Source organism: Pelobates fuscus, chromosome 2, assembly GCF_036172605.1.
Source record: "Pelobates fuscus isolate aPelFus1 chromosome 2, aPelFus1.pri, whole genome shotgun sequence".
Taxonomy (NCBI): Eukaryota; Metazoa; Chordata; class Amphibia; order Anura; family Pelobatidae; genus Pelobates; species Pelobates fuscus.
This window is the reverse complement of record NC_086318.1, coordinates 229,256,242-229,268,275: the sequence shown is the minus strand read 5'-3', so window position 1 is coordinate 229,268,275 and position 12,034 is coordinate 229,256,242.

Below are 12,034 nucleotides of genomic sequence, written 5' to 3'. Positions count from 1 at the left end.
TTTGTTTGTAAAGAAGAACAAACACTGAATCCATGAAACATAGCGTTTGCTGACATCTTCTGGTGTAACAACAAAATAAACCTCCTAGTGACATCAAGGTATATTTTATCGCACTACATCCATTTAAAAGGTGTTTCATCATAGCACTATGCGTGCAATAAATTTACCTTGTACATATATATTAAATGACACTTTGATATAAAGCTTCATAAGTGCTCATGTTCTTGTGTGTATGCACAAATATGCACAATGTTGATGCTATTTAGGAAGCCTTTCTAGAATGGCTAAACATTTTTAAAAGCAAAGAATTAATGACAGACTGTAAACATTTTTTTTTTATTTTGATCTACATTGAATTACCAAAACCCTAGCTGCTAACCTCCAGCTGATCATGAAGATGCTGTATTGATGTGGGGTTGATATAGAGTGGAGTAAACTGAAAAGTCCCTGCTGAAGATCTGTAGGGAAGTAACTTTGAGTATATGACAAGGCATATTATCTTGTTAGCTAGATGATAGGCATAGTGGGTTCCACATAGTAATTAATGCTTAGGTATACCATAATATTTAGATAATACTCTGTTGGTATTAAGGGTTGTAATGGATGCCAAGAAAATACTCATTATACTATGACAGCACCATCAGACAAAACACCATTGTCCTGTTTTGGTGACCATGAGTCATGAGTTCTCATCTTCCTCTTCTTAATTTACTGAAGTCTGAGGGCTGACATTTAATAATCTTTCTAAATTATTTAATTCTGATAGAAAGAAAACTATCCAAATGACTTGTACAGAAGTCACCACTAAAGTCTATGGGAATGTTCGTAGATAAATCATTTGGATTGTTTTTCTAACAGTACTGATTTGGATGTTTGACAACTATAATCATACCATAGTTGAGTTGTCTAGAACACGTGTTGTCCATTCTGATGTTTGTTCAGAAAACCTCTATAACTTTTGAACATGTCTGCATGCTTTATATATTGAGTTGCATTCTGGTAAACCAGGTGGCACAATGATTAGTAACAAATTAATAACTGGAACAGTTTACAGTGCACATTAAGCCAACAAAACAGGGTAAATCTTGATGTGGTTTCTAAGATCAGGTATGGCTTATACGAGCAGTGAAAGCTGCCTCCACATTAACACACATGGTAGGATCTCTAATGATGTCATTACACTCTCAGACATCTAGAACCAGTGAAAACCACAATTTTTCCAATGGATTGCATCATAAAGCAACATGGCCCAAAAGTCCACAGACGCAGAGAACAAATTATAAACACACTCAGGGTATCTGTTTGGAATAACTAAACTTTACCATAAAGAACTTAGGTATACCATGATATTCAGATAATACTCTGCTTGTATTAAGTAATGGATGCCAAGAAAATACTCAATTTTCTATATTAGCACCACCAGCAATATATATACCGTGAGACAAAACACCATTGTCCTGTTTTACTCAGGGTATCTATTTGGAAAGACTTAACTTTACCATGACTGATTTGCAAAGTAATGCTCACATTTGAAAAAGTCAGATAGCATACAAATGGGATCATAATTTTGTGTTTATGTTTGTTTATAGATTTTGGTAACTTAACGTTTGTATATGTTAAACTACCATATTATGTATGTGCATATCCGTATAGAATCAATTCCAATCAAAATATGTGCCTTTTGAGTAATACATTTAATTAAAGTTAATTCAAATAACAACAAAAGTCCTGTTGTGATGTCCCCATATCTCAAAGTATTGTTACATTCCATTAATTTATCATTGGAATGGGAACTTAGTGTGTGAATCACTGAATTGGGTGAAATGTTTTTGTGTACATGCCAGGCCTCAAATGGCTGAAGCAGTTGATGGCAGTTCTGAGGTTACAGTCAGAAAGAACAGAAATTATGCACATATGTTTTTTCCCACAGTAAATTAATCCTTATATGTTGCTGTTGACACAGTAATATGAGTATTATTAGACATTCAGTATGGGCCTGTAACAATGTTTTGACACATAAGGGCATCATTATAGTACTTCTGTTGTGTCAACTATTCAAATATAAGTAGAGCCTGATTCTACCCAGAGCTGGAGAAAGGCAATTAGCGTTCAATATAATTTGAAATGTATGTTACCAAAACTTAAAAACAGACAGAAATTGTGACCTAATTTCAGTAATATAATATTTGGATTTATATATGCTGTGCCATCTGTGTTGAAATTAAATTGTTTATTTGTAAAATGTTGACTAAACTGACAAACTGAAACTGAGCCATCATTTTACATGGCTTAACCAGGTAAATGTTTCCTGCTTGCCCCACAGCTCTGTCTCCACCTTCAACAGTGGAGGTTTGCCTTGAAAGCCAGTGCTAGGCTGAGAGCATCAGCTGATCCGCAGTAGGTGGTCAGTGATAAGCTGAGAGTTTCATAGAGAGAAAGTTCTTGCTAGGTGAGACTGTACATTTAATGCAATAAAGCAACAATGAGTTTGGTACTGAATCCCTCAGTTAACCTGTATACTATTGCCATGAAGACCTGTAGAATAGGTTTAGGAGCAGACATTGGGGAAAAGGGTTACTTTGATGTCCATGTAGCCTTTTGCAAGTTTTTGTTTTGTTTTTTCCAATTCTTCATTTCAGGTTTGTATTTTCAATGGAGTGTTTGCATGTCATGTGGATATATTGGTAAGTTTAAAAAACAATGTTAACAATAACATTACGCGGATAACAAGGTGGAAAAATATATATGAAGTACATAGTACACGTTACAATCGACAATATGGAGATTTCTGGGTGGCAGTGCTTGCTCAAAGGATGTGTGCACTGTTTGTGGTCTCAGTGGGGGCATTTAGATATAAACTTTTATTCACGGGCCTCCGGGGGGTGTCTCCCACCAAAGTTTCAAGTTTTGTTACATAGTTACATAGTTACATAGCTGAAACGAGACTTGCGTCCAGCAAGTTCAGCCTTGCTCACATATGTTTTTGCTGTTGATCAAAAAGAAGGAAAAAAACCTAGTCTGAAGTGCTTCTAATTTTGCAACAAACTAGGAAAAAATTCCATCTTGACCCCAAAATAGCAGTCAGATGTCTCTTTGGATCAAGCATCTATTACCCCACTAATTAGAAATAATATCCCTGTATGTTATGTTTTTGCAAGTATTTATCCAATTGCCGTTTAAACATCTGTATGGACTCTGATAAAACCACCTCTTCAGGCAGAGAATTCCATATCCTTATTGCTCCTACTGTAAAAAAACTTTTCTTTGCCTTAGATGAAATCTCCTTTCTTTGCCTTGTATGAAATCTCGTGTCCTATGTATAGCCCTGTTTATGAACAGATTTCCAGATAATGGTTTGCACTGGCCCCGAATATATTTGTATAATGTTATCATATCCCTTCTCAGGCGCCGTTTTTCCAAACTAAAGAAATTTCAATTTTTTTTAACCTTTCTTCGTATTTAAAATGCTCCATTCCTTTTATCAATTTTGTAGCTCGTCTCTGCACTTTTTCTACTGCCATAATATCCTTCTTTAGAACAGGTGCCCAAAATAGCACAGCATATTCAAGGTGTGGTCTTACCAGAAATGTATAAAGAGGCAAAATTATATTTTCATCCCAAGAATTTATGCCCCTATTTATACATGACAAAACCTTACTGGCCTTAGCAACTGCAGATTGACATTGCATATTGCTGCCTAATTTGTTGTCTATAACAATTCCCAAATCCTTCTCATGTGTGGTTAACCCTAATTCACTTCCATTTAGGGTGTAAGTTGCTTGTGCATTCTTGACCCCAAAGTGCATAACTTTGCATTTTCTCTACGTTAAATGTAATCTGCCATTTTTTGCCCAGTCCCCCAATCTATCCAAATCCCTCTGCAGCAAGGCAATATCCTGCTCACATTTTATTACTTTACAAAGTTTTGTGTCATCTTCAAACACTGATACATGGCTTTCAATGCCATTTCAAGATCATTTATTAATATGTTGAATAGAAGTGGTTCCAAAACAGAACCCTGAGGAACACCACTTACCACTTTTGTACAGTTTGAAAATGTACCATTAATGACAACTCGTTGTACTCTATCCTTAAGCCAATGTTCTACCCAAGAACAAGAATTTTCATCTAGACCAATTTCTTTTAGTTTGAAGACTTACCTATTGTGAGGAACTGTATCAAATGCCTTGGCAAAATCCAAGTAGATCACATCCACTGCAACACCCTTATCTATACTTCTACTTACGCCTTCGTAGAATGCAATTAGGTTAGTTTGACCTGACCTATGTTTCATAAAACCATGCTGATTATTGCTAATAACAAAGTTCTTCACAATTAATTCCTGAATATTATCCCTTAGTAGCCCTTCAAATATTTTCCCAGTCACAGAAGTTAAGCTCACAGGTCTATAATTTCCAGGAAAGGATTTTTAACCCCTTTTAAATAAGGGTTTTTGTAATGTCTGTTTAAATAAAAAAAAAAGTGGTCTCACTGTTAATTAGACAGACTTACAGAGGAAATGTTTGCTTGTGTAAAATATGTATGAGTATAAAAGCAAACAGGTACTTGTGAGTATGTGCACACAAAAAATACTGAAGTGCCACAAATAAGACCAATCAACAAATACTATATACCCTATATACTCGAGTATAAGTCGAGTTTTTCAGGACATTTTTTGTGCTGAAAAACCCCAACTCGACTTATACTCGAGTCAATGTCTGTATTATGGCAAGTTACATTGCCAAAATACAGACAATGGGGCTGTGTAGGAGGGGGGCTGGCAGAGAGCGTTTACTTACCTCTCCTGCAGCTCCTGTCATCTCCCTTCTCCTCCGCGCCGGTCCGGTCAGCTCCCCTGTCAGCTCCCAGTGTAAGTCTCGCGAGAGCCGCGGGGTCAGAGCGCGGCCGCGAGACTTAAACTGGGACTTGCAGAGGGAGCTGACCGGCGCGGAGGAGAAGGGAGCTGACAGGAGCTGCAGGAGAGGTAAGTAAATGCTCTCTGCCAGCCCCCCTCCACTGAACTGCCAATGCCACTGGACCACCAGGGAGTGAGAGCCACCCTCCCTGCCATGTATCAAGCAGGGAAGGGGGACGAAAAAAAAAATATATAAATAATAATAATAATAATAATAATAAAATAAAAAATAATAATTTAACAAAAAAAATGTATTAAAATAATAATTAAAATAAATAAATAATAAAAATGCCCACCCCCCACCAAGGCTCTGCAACACATACGCAAACACACACTGCATCACACACACTCACACTGCACTCATACACACACACTGCACTCATACACACACACTGCACTCATACACACACTGCACTCATACACACACACTGCACTTATTCACACTTTTCCCAGTTTTTTGGGGTAAAATTAGGGGCCTCGGCTTATATTCGGGTCGGCTTATACTCGAGTATATACGGTATATATATGTATGAATATATTTTATATGTCAATATGTATATATATATATATATATATATATATATATATATATAGATATCATTCATATAAAATGTACAGCACTACGGAATGTGATGGCGCTATATAAATAATAAAATAATAATAATAAAATAAATAACAAAGAGAAATACCAAATCACAATTGTTTTATAGAGATTTGGAAATGAGTAGCCAGAAGTGCAGATGCATACATGGAGAAGCATTCAAAAGAAGACGAATGATGTATGTTTGACAATATCCTACCTATTCAATTCATACACAAACTTCAGGATTCAGAACCTGAATCTGATGGAGGGCACATTAGTGCAAATTTAATCTGCTGTTAGTGTGACACCATATCCGTGAACTAATATCATGCTTTTATTAGTGACTGCATGGAAAGTTCTAGGGTAATTTCAGCAAAAGATTTAATCTGAGTATAGACCATTTTCAGTCTCCTCCTAGAAGTGTTGTAAATGTTGTAGATTAGATACCAGAGGAATGAGCATACTTAGTACTTCTCTCTGGCCACATCAGGTTGACAGCAGCAGCCACAGCTCATCCTTCCACTCACTATCCACCTATATCAATTTTCTTGGTTGCACACATTGAGGTGGCCTACATGTGAAATTGAGGGGAACAGCAGGGCAAGTAGCAAGACTGAAAACAAAGAGAAAAGACTGGAATGAGGTAAGAGAATGATCTGGTGACAATTTAAGAAATGTTGTCAATGTGAAAATAGAATAGAGTAAGGCACCTGATATATCTGCATGAGTCTGATTTTAAGGTTTAAGAGGAGAGGACAGATTGCCAGAGGTTTTATATATTTGTCAGTTAGAACGTTTCTATTTAGTTACAGGCAGCAGACGTGCACTGTGATAGTGCTGTTGGATGAGGGAAGTGAAACAGTGCATGTCTGGCATCCTTCAACTCTACTGAAACTTACCCCAGAGAGCAGAGCAGATCAGAGTTAAAGACCAACCAAGATACACAATAGGTGACAACAAAAGCAATATCTATACATTATTTTTACAACTAAATTATAGACTTAAAAAACAGTTTTAAATACATTTTAAGAGGCTTCCGAATCCAACACTTATATTTCTATTGGTTTATATTGCTGAGCAAGGTGTACATTTTAATTGGGTGAACTAAATAGAGTTAAAGGAAAACTGTAGTGTTAGGAATACAAACCGCTTTAATCACAAAGCCAAACTTGGTGCTGGGTGGAGCTTCGCCTCCTCCTAGTTAATCCGATGGGGCAACCTAATGCACATGCACGGCGAGTGCAGCGTGTGTAGTCCTTCTCCATAGGAAAGCATTGACTCCAACCTCTCCTATGAGTTTTTCTCTGATGCTGAACGTACTCTTGCAGAGCCAAACTCCATGAAACTTCAGGAAGTGTCTCTGGTGGCTGTCTGGTAAAGACAGTCTTAATACTGCAATGTAAACATTACAGTTTCTTAAAAACGGTATGGTTTACATTGTAGCACTAAGATGGACAGAGCCAATGTACCCAGACCATTTAAATTAGATTAAGTGGTCTGGGTGTTTATAGTGTCCCTTTACGTGTGTAGAATGTGGGGTTTAGAGCATTAGGGGCAGCGTTGATTTCAGAAATATTGCTTTGGTATTAATATTAGTGGTAGTAGTCATAGCAGTATTTACTAAGCGCAACATGTTCTATAGTGCCTTTCAATTATAGAAAGGACAACAAGTATTTGACATACAGAGACAAGAGGTGAAGAAGGCCCTGCTTAAATGAACTGCAAAATGTGAGGTAAGCAGATGCTGTCTAGCTCGAATGATATTAAATTATTATTAATGATAGTCTGCCAAGAACCATTTATCATACTCAAACATCACCACATCTCTGTACTGTTGATGCAGTGCAGATTAGCTCCATGGATTGATATATTTATAATTGACTCTATCTAATGCATTTTTAAAAAGATGTGATTTGTTAGCCCAGGCGATGTTTTCTCAAATGTCAACAATGCAATGTTGGTGTTTCCGTGCCCACTTTAAAATATTAAGTTCTTAGTTGATGGTAGTCCATTTTATTGAAACTCAATGGGTTTGCACTTGGTAACGCACTTCTGAATAAGTTTTGAATGAGTCTTAACATTCTCCTTTGACCATTAACGAGGTGCTTCTACCAACACAGTTACCATATGCTGGAGATATTTTTTACTTTTCACATTATTTTATGTGTAGTATAGATGTTGACGTGCATTAGAAAAAACTATGGTCAGTTTTTTGGGAGATACTGGCACTCACAACAAGTAAACCTTTAGATATAATGAGTTGCAGTCACATGACTGGCTTCTGACCCATTTGAATTAAGGAAATGGTAGTGTTATAAAGTGGCACTTTAATCACTTCAGAATAACCACACTAATAGTAAAAACTGAGAAAATGAACAATACTACTATAATCTAATTACTTAAAGATTTACAACTTCACTATTTCAGTGATTTCGAGGATGCTGCCAGAGGTGTAACTTACAGAAGAATGATTACCCAGCATGAAACATTGGTTCTCTGCTGATTAGTGTTAATTCTGTGCATGTTGGGCATATGTCGTCAGCACGGCCCCTACTTCTGCAGCCCAAGTCTGCCCTCAGTCTCAGCTCAGAACTCTGCAGCTATGCAAAAGCCAAATGTCGTCACTAACCCCTGGAGTCCAGCACTGACCAAGGTAAGAGGTCAAACTGTTGCAAAATGGCATATCCCCTTACTGGGAAACGGGGCCTGGTGCTCCTGGTGTCATAACCATTACAGAGGGTTGTAGTAGTTATGATGCTTGAAGTAACCTTTAATATAAAGTGCAAATACTACATTCTTTTACACTATCATCATGGACACAAACACTGCCCTTCATTCAGAAAGTAAAGAAGAATGATTTGTAAAAAAAAAAGTATCAAAATAGTGAAGGGTATCTTAATTGGTTCCTGCAAATATATCCTAGCATCACCACCATTACCTCCCTGGCTGCTAGACTGTCGCAATATAATTAATTTAGGTCATATTTGCTCTTGTACAGTGAAGAAGGAGAATTGACATTTCAGTGTTAAACCATTTTTGAGCAGTTTAAGGTCACCCACCTCCTACTGGAGGCATAGCTAAGGAAGACATTATACATCTCATAACAGCAATGGGCGCTATGATATTCTAAAAGTGGTCAGGTGAAACTCACTCACTGCAGCTCATTTTAATGCGTCCTCTTTACCCCAAGCAAAATAGAGGGGATGGACTATTGGGAACTCTTGTTTAATATTGAATGAAAGGATTGCTCCATTGGATTCCAGACACAAATACCACTTTACTACAAATGAAGCAGTTACAGTGGCTACAGTACCCATTGAATATGCTAAACTGAAACATTGAAAACTAAACAAAATGTTGGCTTTTACAGCATATATTTTTCTACTTCTATGACCATCCACCACAACTTACTATTTAGTCAATAAACCCACATACACCATGCACTAACTTTTTCAGCAATTTTTTTTCACTATATTATATTTAGGAATTATACTTTATATATTATATTAATTTGCATTATTTCTATATGTTGTTTGCTTGCATATGTGAATGGATTTTGATTTATACTTATAGATTTGCATGTGTATTTATTAGGAGATGCACATTTATGTGTGATGCTGACTGTACAAAAAGCACTAAGAACAAATTGTTCCTTTATGCTAACAACCATCTATTTTCTGTGATTCTTTTTATTCTCCAGAAAAAAAAAGAAAAGAAAGAAAACATGTTTATAAAAATGACAGCCTTTTTATTATGTCACATTGTCACCATAGCTTCAGGTAGATTTGTATATCAAAGAATCTTTTCTCCCCACCGTTTTCTTAACTTGGAATCACAAAAAAACATGGTTTCTTTTAAGTCCTCTACTGTTACAGTGTCTCAACCATCAAAGTCCCCTCGTAGCCATTTTCATTTACCTTGTGACTCTGACCCTTTGTCAGGCAGTGCATTTTCAGAGTAAGTTGATCCAGTAGGTCCCCAAGGATGTTATTCTCATTTATTCACTCAGGCCTTTGAATTGAACAGGCTGCATTTGGCAGTTGTACAGCAGACTAGGATTCAAAGAGCACACAATTCTTTTTCTTCTAAGGGCCTTTCAGAATAAAGCCCTTAGTTTTTCAGGATGCTTTAATGGATATCAGTCATTTAACATGTAACATTTCATTCATGTCTGCAATAGATGTGATGACTAGTAATAAAAGACAAGAACAGAGAGAAGACAGACAATAAGTCAGAGAGACAATCATAGGAGTCTCCTGTGAGGGGACATTAAAACGCACACATAAAAAAACTTTGCACTACACAAGGCACATTCCCTCCAGGCAATATTATGTTCATGCTTCACGCGAATGTGGCAGGAGTAACAAAGTGTCTTAATTTTAGTCATATACCTTTGGTATATAGGAAACAGCTGTTCAGTGGGAAACCACACTTAAGGTACAGGATATATTGTGAGAGTACCTCAAATGCCATCTGCACGTCCATATCGACAGCCATTATGACAGCTGGGCCACATTTGCAGAACTCGTAATGCTTAGGGACAGTCTCAGGAGACCAATATGGCACAAAAGTTTTGAGAGTGTCCCACGGGGAGGAGGGAAGGAGACCAACGGTTCTATACCAATGTACCTGCCAACTGGTGTGTCACAAGAAGTCTAGAGTTACTACTCAGGCGCTTATCTGATTAAAAGGATCCTTTCATTTCACTTAACCCTTTCCAAGCCCCATAGAATAATAACTGTACCATTCCAAGTTGTAAAATACAAGGGAAAAGTGAGTACAACCTTGTCTGTAACCTCAGTCAGCAATAGAAACATTTCCTTTAATTTCACACATTTTTTTTTCTTCCCTGATACAGTATTTATGGTAACTATCAAGATCAATCACATTAATAATTTTCCAATTTTTTTTTTTTTTTTCACTAAGTCCATTTTGGAGAATTGACAAGGACATTGCAAATGTTAGACTCGCATCACTAGGATAAAACAAGAATACGTAGACAAACAGACAAGCAGGCAGGCAGACTGACCAATAGCCACACAGGAAGACAGACAGATACATAGAAAGAGAGTTAGAGAGATAGAGACTTAGACAGACAGACAGACAGATTTACGTTTAAAGGCACACTCTGGGCACCAATATAACTTTGCAATGCTGAAATCTTTAGAGTTTTTGCAAAAAATAAACAAATGTTTTGCAGAGTGCTTCACCATAAGCCTGCCTTCATAGCCACCACCCCTCATGCCAGAAAGATTTCCTTATCAAATGTATGCACAGAGCCTCAGCCCCAACAGCACTGAGTGAGTTGTTCGCAACTCAGCTGCAGACAGTCAGAGAAACTGCAAACAGGTAGTGATATCCGTACTATACGTGTCCCTGAGTGTCCTCTCCTAATTCAGGCTGTTTGTTGTGCAAATCATTCAGTACTGTTAATGACTGAGCTGCACACCTTTCTGATAAGGAAGGTATGGCAAAGAGGCAGGCTGCTGGTGCAGCATTTTGCAAGACGTATTTATTTTATGAAAAACGTTTAAATTAGATTTGAGCTTGAAAAAAAAATACAACAAAAATACAACAATCACACGCATTAAAGTAGTGTTAGTGCTTAGAGTGTCCCTTTAAAAAATACTCGTGCAAAAGAAGAACATTTTTCAGAGTCAGAATTTTGGTGGAATGTCATCTCGGCAGAATTTCCAAACCAAGTTTCCGATTATAGAAGAACAAAAAAGGTGCAAAATGGCCCAACCATTGTACTGCAAAAATATATACATAATATTAAAAGTCACCAATAGAGGGAAAAACATGAGGAGCAGTAAAAAAATAAATCCACTTTTATATATTAATATTTATTAAATATATTGTATATAAATACAGATTTTTGTCTGCTCCTCCTTTGTTTGCATTTTTATTGCTCACTTGATATATGAATAACATGTACATTTAATGACTGTCCCCAATCCATCAATCATCTTTTTTTTCCATCAGTCATCTCTTTGTTTTGGTCCTTGAGCAGAATCTAGAATAACAAGTCAAACTGAATATGTTCGGCATTGTGCGTTTCGGGTGCTCCAAACACCTGATCAGTCCAAATGCGGCTGAATTGCAGTGCAGCCCAAAAATTTATCTTTAAGTCTAGTTTAAAGTAAAAGAAAAGTTTGAGAAGCTTTTGTAATAAGCAGTGAGTTTTATCAAGATAAAATTAACCCCTTAAGGACACATGCCATGTGTGACATGTCATGATTCCCTTTTATTCCAGAAATCTGGTCCTTAAGGGGTTAAACTAAAATAAATTAGCTGGAAATTCCAGTGATTTCTTTATTCATCCACCACAAATGAACACAGCAACATTTTGACAGTAATTGCCTGTGTGAAGCCTGAGTCTAAACAGGTATACACAAGTATACTCAATGAAGCTGTGAACATGAGAGCATACGTAATTAAAGAAAACCATCAACAGGCCTTCAGCTAGAAAGTCATGTAACAGGTAATTTGTCCATTGTCTTAGTAACTACAAGACAAATGAGCTAAAATTGTTG